Below are 7,558 nucleotides of genomic sequence, written 5' to 3'. Positions count from 1 at the left end.
GGTATGTGATACATACATTGATCTTCAAATTAAAATCACCAATTACACAATCCTAGGCAGGCTCGGAAGTCAAATGAAGCCGGGTCCGGTAATTGGTCTAGATGTTCGAGTCCTGAATATGCGCACCCTCACACCGCTTTCTATGTAAATTGCCCGAATGCCATATGGTATATTAAGCCTTGCTATAGGGTTTAAAGAGGTGATCTACAAATTGTCTCATTGAGCTTTGAAGATTTCTTTAAACTTTTCCAAACAGTTTCAAACAACTAAAAGCACGATTCCTAAGGGCGCCTGCGATAGAGATTGACTGTGAAGACGAATGCGACTCAATTGACCTAAGACGAAAAGCCAAATATTCAAGTTACTTGAAGTATGATGCTCAGTAAGACTGGAAATGTGCATCGTGATCTGGGCTTCGAGAGGGAGATCATCTTACAAGCAGCTTCACAGCTCTGAATAGCTCTGAATGTACTCTACATGCATGTGGATTAAGAAACGGGATAGGTTAGGTGTGACCGTGTGAGGACTCGCGTGGACCATATACAGGGAATTTGTCGCAAGCTTTTCTTGAATGACTGTAGACGAGATTTTGAACAAAATGCTTCAAGATTCACTCAAGTTCCAATTTGTTGATGATAAAAAACAACACTTCTAATCATTCAACACCCCTACCAAAGAACTATTTATGTATGTGTTCACTATTATGCAACTTCATGCCCACCATGAAGTAGAGGAAATGTGAACGCATAAACTTACTAAAACATGGTATAGAAATACCAAAGCAGTCAGACACGAGGTTTGGGCCAAACCCAAGGCTAAGAGCCTAGGGATATAAATTTCTTGAATAAAAGATAAAACCCTACGGGGTGGTTGCGGCAACATGCGCGCGAGAGATAAAACCAAAACACTTATAACTAAAAATAAATATAACCAGAAAACTTGAAAAGAAAAATACCACAAGCACCGCACTAAAAATATAAAAACAAAAAAGAAAATAACTTTGATAAACAAAAACTGCAAATAATTGTAAAATAAAAACCAAACTTTTCTAAAAAATAGACATCACCCTTATCAATAAAAGATAAAGAAATAACAAAAACACCCACAAAATGAAAACCTGACTTAAAAATAAAAAAGCAAATAAAACTAGGGAAAAACCAAAGGGAGGGCGGGACGAAAAAACCAAACGAACTATCAATTCTAACTGAAAGATAGAACAGGAAAAGAGACGATAGTGAACTCGATGGGAATGATTTGAAAGAATCGATGAAGTGGTAAACAGACTATGACATCATAGCTGTTCAATCAAGATAAGGAAAGAGAAGACCAACCCGTCAGTAAAACTGAACATGTAATATTACAGTCCACTAAGTTCACATTCCCATCGGTTAATAACGTGTTACCAACTACTAGAAATGTGAACGCATAAACTTACTAAAACATGGTATAGAAATACCAAAGCAGTCAGACACGAGGTTTGGGCCAAACCCAAGGCTAAGAGCCTAGGGATATAAATTTCTTGAATAAAAGATAAAACCCTCTCCGACCCGCCTATAAAACACCGTACCAATAGAGTGGTGAAGTAGGAGAGGGAGCAGAAAATTTTTATAAAAAACAAAGTCAGTTATCAAGAGCTAAAACCAAAAAACCCCAAACCTCAGACAAAACACAACCATAAAAACACGTAAGACAAACCAACACGACTGGAATAAAAAAGGGAAAAGACCCAAACAAGGCTAGAAAACCTTGCAAATAAAAACAATAGAAGAACGAAATCTTCTTAAAACTCTTCACACGACTAACAAGGAATAGAAATCCTTGAAAAAAACGAGACTCACTTTTAAGAAAAAGAAACTCTTGCGCCCACATGAGACAAATGCCCGATTACATGATTTTGGTTCTCAGGTAAACGTAAGGCCACATGTCCCCGGACGTAAATTAAAAAGGCCTCAGACGACCAACGACCAGCGCTTTTGATGAAATCTAAATTAGCACCTGCTTGAGCCAAAGCCGTTGCTCCTCCAGAACGTAATGAATGACCAGAAAAAGATTTATCGAAGTGAATGTGAAATCTTGCAAGAAACCAAGAGCGCGAAGGAGGAGAACCGTCCGACGTGATGAACAACTCTGGCGAAGTAATGAAAGAATCATCCCTAACACGAAGATACGATTTTAACAACTTGATTGGGCAAGCCGTGGTGTTGGCGAATTGTTGAATGACAACTGGAGCGCCTAGAAAATTCCGATCGCCCTTAGAATAAGGTAAATTAAACTGAACGAATTTCTTGCAAGTTGAAAATTTGATGGAAGATCTTAAAATAATTTTTCTTGAATCTTGATATTTCCCCGAGTCCGGAATTGATAATTCCCCTAACCGGTGAAGACCACCAAAACTTATACCTAACATCGCTAAAAATAATTTATCATCAAAAGAAGAAGAAGAGTTGGAAATAGCTAATTCTAAGTGTTGAACTGTAAGCGGATTCTTTCTTTTCACCGGTTTTGAAAAATTTTGGATACAGAACTTCAATGTGTCTTTAACCTCTTGATGTTTTGCCTCGCAGATAACCAACGGAAAATCCAGCCTAAAAATATGAGAAATACCGATTAAATATGCTCACACCGATCTTGGGGAAATAGTACGACTCATGATGGAAACAAAAGCACATAAGATACGTTTATTTGGGTTGACAGGCTCTTTAAAATGGAGACAAAACTTTACAAAGGAACGAAAACCAGATCTGTACTTGTCTAAAGAAATGGTTTGGATAGTAGAACGTTGATCTTGTTTTGAAATGGCGATAAGATTTTCTAAACTGCTGTTCCACCATGGATTGCTGGCTCTTGATTTAGAAAGTTGTCTGGATCCCGATTTGTCCATAGTCGCGATGAAATATCAAAAGACTCCAAACTCGAAACCTGACCTCCAGAAGAAAGAAAAGGATCGATTCTAAGGTAAGACACCGAGTCAGCATCACAAGCTAAATGTAACACCTCTAAATCATCAGGCACCAATACTTTTGTCTGTCGAGAGAGAGTATCGGCCGTTGAATTATCTTCCGCTGAGACATGTCTAACTCTCACATCCACCTTCACTGCCACAATCTGCTTAATACAATGACGGAATAGCGGCCTGACAATTTCGTTCGGAGCATGACTACTGAACAAGGAAACCACGTTCATGTTGTCGGAAAAAATGAAAATCTTCTTGGCGCCTTTATTGACTCCTAAATTCACAGCTGAGATAACACCTAACAACTCAGCCCAAAAAATGTTCCGAGGAGGAGGGGGAAGAACAAAATAGTTGCCAATCCTCGGTCTTGGTTCCCAGATACCTATACCATGCATACAAGCATCTGTAAAGAAAACAGAATCCGCTTCATCTTTCCCCCAACGTAAAGTCCTTAATAGTTGAAGACCAGAACTTTCTCTGAAATAATCAATCAACCAACGTAAATCTGACTGATTCTCTCTGTTTAAAGGAATTTTTAGATAACGATGAGATTTATTACCCGACTTATCGTACAAACTCTGTAAAGCAAAACGGCCCCAAGGCATAGAAGTGCAAGCCCAGGAAGCATGGCCTAAAATCTTTTGCCAATCGTTCAATGAGTGACTTGGTTTCGAAACAAAATCTTGAAGTCTTTTCACTATATTTTCTTTCTTCTCCGGGTCGAGGTACATGATCATTTTCTCGGTGTCGACTACATGACCGATGATTTCGAGAACTGGGCCGTGAAGTTGCTTCGTCCAAACCCAAGGAACATCGAGAATGTCCCACAACTCGAGAAGCTTTGCTTGATTAAGGGGAATGCGATGTCCTTTAAATTCTACAAAATGTTTAGCAGAACAAACAGACCAAACATCGTCCATGGTACTGTTCATGAATTTGATGCCAAAAATAAACTCTGCTATCCACAGGACCAATGAGAAAACTCCACACCAGATGTATGGAGAAGCTGAGGAACCAAAAACTAAATTACGATCTACCCTCTTCTTATTACCTCTTAACTTCAAAATTTGTCGGACCTGATATTGAAAATGCATCGGAATATTCCTAAATGCGTTTTCCACGTCTGACTTAAATAAAACCACATCTTCATCCTTCTCCTTCATGTCCAAAAGATAAGGAATAAAAGATTTGAGAGTATCCATAGCTACCGGAATATCTTCCTTCTTGATTAAATCATTCAGAGAGGGCTGACCAGCGCTCATATTCGAGCACACCCTCATTTTCTTTGAATCCTTCTTAGATACCATAAGAAGAGGGGTAACTTTCATTCCTTCTAACAAAATCGTGAATTCCTCTGAATAACGGCCTTTTGAAACTTCTTCTTCACTTTGAGCGTCCAACAAATCTTGAAAGTCTAAGCATGAATGATGATTTGGACCATCCACAATTACGGGAGAGGGGATTGAGGAGCAAGGCCAGAACCCTATGCGAAGCCCCTTCAAGGCTGATTCGACAAAAGGGCGGTTAGGATGAGTCGACAAAAGAATTTCGAATTTGTCGACATTGAATGGCGTTACAATTTTGAACAGGAAAGGAAATTGTTGAATGGCGAAGTCGGCGTGGATATCTACTGAAAGGGGTGGAGCGTCCGGAAAAGGTCTGGCAAAGAAACTCGACTCGATTGCCGGAGATGAGCCTACGGAATATAATCCGTTCCAAACATAACCTCGAAGAAACTTCTGATTATAAGCAACTTCGATGTCAGGCTTGACGACCGGTAAATCCAAAGGAATACTGTAAAAAACTCAACAGTCAGTTATGACAATTCAAAACGCTAAACTAAAACTATAAAAAGAGAGAAAAAATCGAAGAATACCAACCCCACGATAGTATTGCTACCACATGGATCTTGAAAGCCTACATTTTCAGACATGATCACATCCTCGGTGATCTTTTCTACATCCTTTAACGTTCTGTAATAAAAAATGAGTTAGAAACAAATACACACACAAAAAACAAAGAAAATTAGTAAAAACCATGAAAAAACCAACACAACGGTGGATGCGAGGGCATTTAGGTTTCCCCAACAAGCAGCCTTTGCCAGGTAGATTAAAAGCGAAACAGAACTGCTCTGCGAATTTCTTAACATCACCCGAGTCTTCCACTTCAAAAATACCCTTGTGCTTGTAAGACGAATCGTAATAATTTGGCGAGTGATGAATTCTTGAAGAACTTGCTTGATATTGATTACTTTGACGAGCGCGTTGATTACCCAATTGAGGACCTGGATGAGAAGTAGACGAAGGGTATGAAGGTTTCTCATCGAACGCTCTTGACATATGTCGGGTTCGAATGGTTCCGAGGCTGGGATGGTTCCAATCCGCAAAAGAGATGTCGCGTCTGGATGCAAATTGACTTCGAAGGGCCGCATCGTAATTAGCCACACACATCCAGTCAGCTCTAGCTCCGTCAGACATAAATTCTTCTTTAATGAATTTTGCATATTGAAGAAAATATTGATGACTGCTTGGAAAAGCTTCTTGATAGCCTTGTTGGAGGATATCAAAATAGAACATCCATTCTTGAGCGTCCATAAGGTTAGCTGCGACTTTCTTATTTTGAATTTCGAGATCCTTATCTTTGCCGGTGACCATAAGGTTCGAAGCGATTCCTTTCTTCTCGGCGATATACTCTCCTTTGATCCTTCGTAAATCAATATATTTACCTTGTAAAAGTTCCTTACATAAGTTAGAAGGGAAGTTAGGTGGTTTAACTCTATTGATAAAGCCTTCCACCGCTTTAGCCAAATGTGGTGCATATCCTCTGACCGCTTTAGAAAAAGGAATAGCACTTTCGGAGCAGAGTTCAGAAGACGCGGGACCAGTATCCACCCTTTCGATCCATTCCCAAGACTTTTCCATTTTCTTGGACTTTTTGGTTGATTGATCATTATCCGAATCAGAATCAACCTCTGTTTCTCTATATTTACCCTTCTCTTTAACAACAAATGGAGACGGAGATTTTGAACAAATTCTCTGGCCGTCCAACAAATCTCGAGCCTTCTGGGCATTGTTGATCTGTTCCTGAGTAAGAATCGGCAGGTCATCGTTTCGACGGCTGCGAGCTGGAGAGGTGTGGCGACTTCTAGGGGCGTCTGGAGGGAATACCGGGTTATCTTTAAGATCAAAGACATATACTGGTTGATCATCTGATGTGAAAGGGTCGGTAGGAACAGGTCCTTTGTTTTGAAAAACAGGACAGTTTGCGGCTTTATCTTTCTCGATAAGAGCTGATGCAAACTTTGACCATTGCATGTACCAATTCTTTGAGGTAACAGGAACGATCGCGGTATATAGCGAACGGACCTCAAGCATGGATTTATTTGAAGAACCTCCGGCCGATTCATAATCGGCTGCAAGGGCGGCGAGATTCTCGGTGACCCGAGTAGCAGCTTCGAAATCATAATCACCACCTTCACTCATTAGAGGTTTTTTAGGATAGCTCCAATAAAGACGGTTAAATGAGCAGTTAATTGAAAAACGGTTTAAAAAGAGAAAATGATTTTAGAAAAACGGTTGGAGCTTTTTTGAGAGAGATTTCTTAAGCTGATACTTTATTTAAAAAACCAAACGAACTATCAATTCTAACTGAAAGATAGAACAGGAAAAGAGACGATAGTGAACTCGATGGGAATGATTTGAAAGAATCGATGAAGTGGTAAACAGACTATGACATCATAGCTGTTCAATCAAGATAAGGAAAGAGAAGACCGACCCGTCAGTAAAACTGAACATGTAATATTACAGTCCACTAAGTTCACATTCCCATCGGTTAATAACGTGTTACCAACTACTAAGAAAAACCTTTATGGGAATAGTAGACAAAAAAACATCACATGTGTAAGATTCACACATTCTTGACAACAGCTCTTGGTTCCTTTTTTGGGTTTTTGATCTCTATTCTTATCCATTTCTTTTGTTCAAATTTCCTTTCAAGTTTTTATTCAAGTTGAAGTAGCATGAGATGATTTCTAAATTCAACATTGACTTGTTTGATTTTACTTTTGACCCAGCCTTTTCTCCACCAATGTTCTTCTCTGCCTTCCACTTAACCTCTTCTTTGACAAAGATAAAAGAAGATATGAGGAGTGAATGATAAATAGGGAAGAAACTCAACTTGATTCACTTCCATCATGTGATCAGGGCTGTTTACCAAACATGCAGACTCTTGAGAATTGGAGTGGCTCAAATGGTGTTGACACTAGACAAGTCCATTGGTTGAAAGGACCTTGAGAGTCCTTAAACCAAAAGATCTGGGATACATATCATTGCACATGTCAGTTTCTTCTTCCAAGATTGGCAGATGACCAATGTGCATGACAGTAACTCACTCACAGATTCAAAGGCACACCCAATGCATGTAAAAACATGTGCAGTGATTGTGTCCAGCTCTGTGATTTTACAGGCTCCATGGGTCACCAAATTGTCATGCCATCTTACCTAGGAAGAGGATCGTGACGATTTATCAAATAGTCTAGAACCGATGCTGGACTCCCGATACTGAGTCTCCAATCACAATCCCATTTGTAGTTCCTGGGGTGTATCT

This window comes from Melampsora larici-populina, assembly GCF_000204055.1.
Source record: "Melampsora larici-populina 98AG31 unplaced genomic scaffold MELLAscaffold_234, whole genome shotgun sequence".
NCBI classification, from domain to species: Eukaryota; Fungi; Basidiomycota; class Pucciniomycetes; order Pucciniales; family Melampsoraceae; genus Melampsora; species Melampsora laricis-populina.
The sequence above is the reverse complement of the archived record's forward strand: the minus strand, read 5'-3'. Positions refer to the sequence as shown.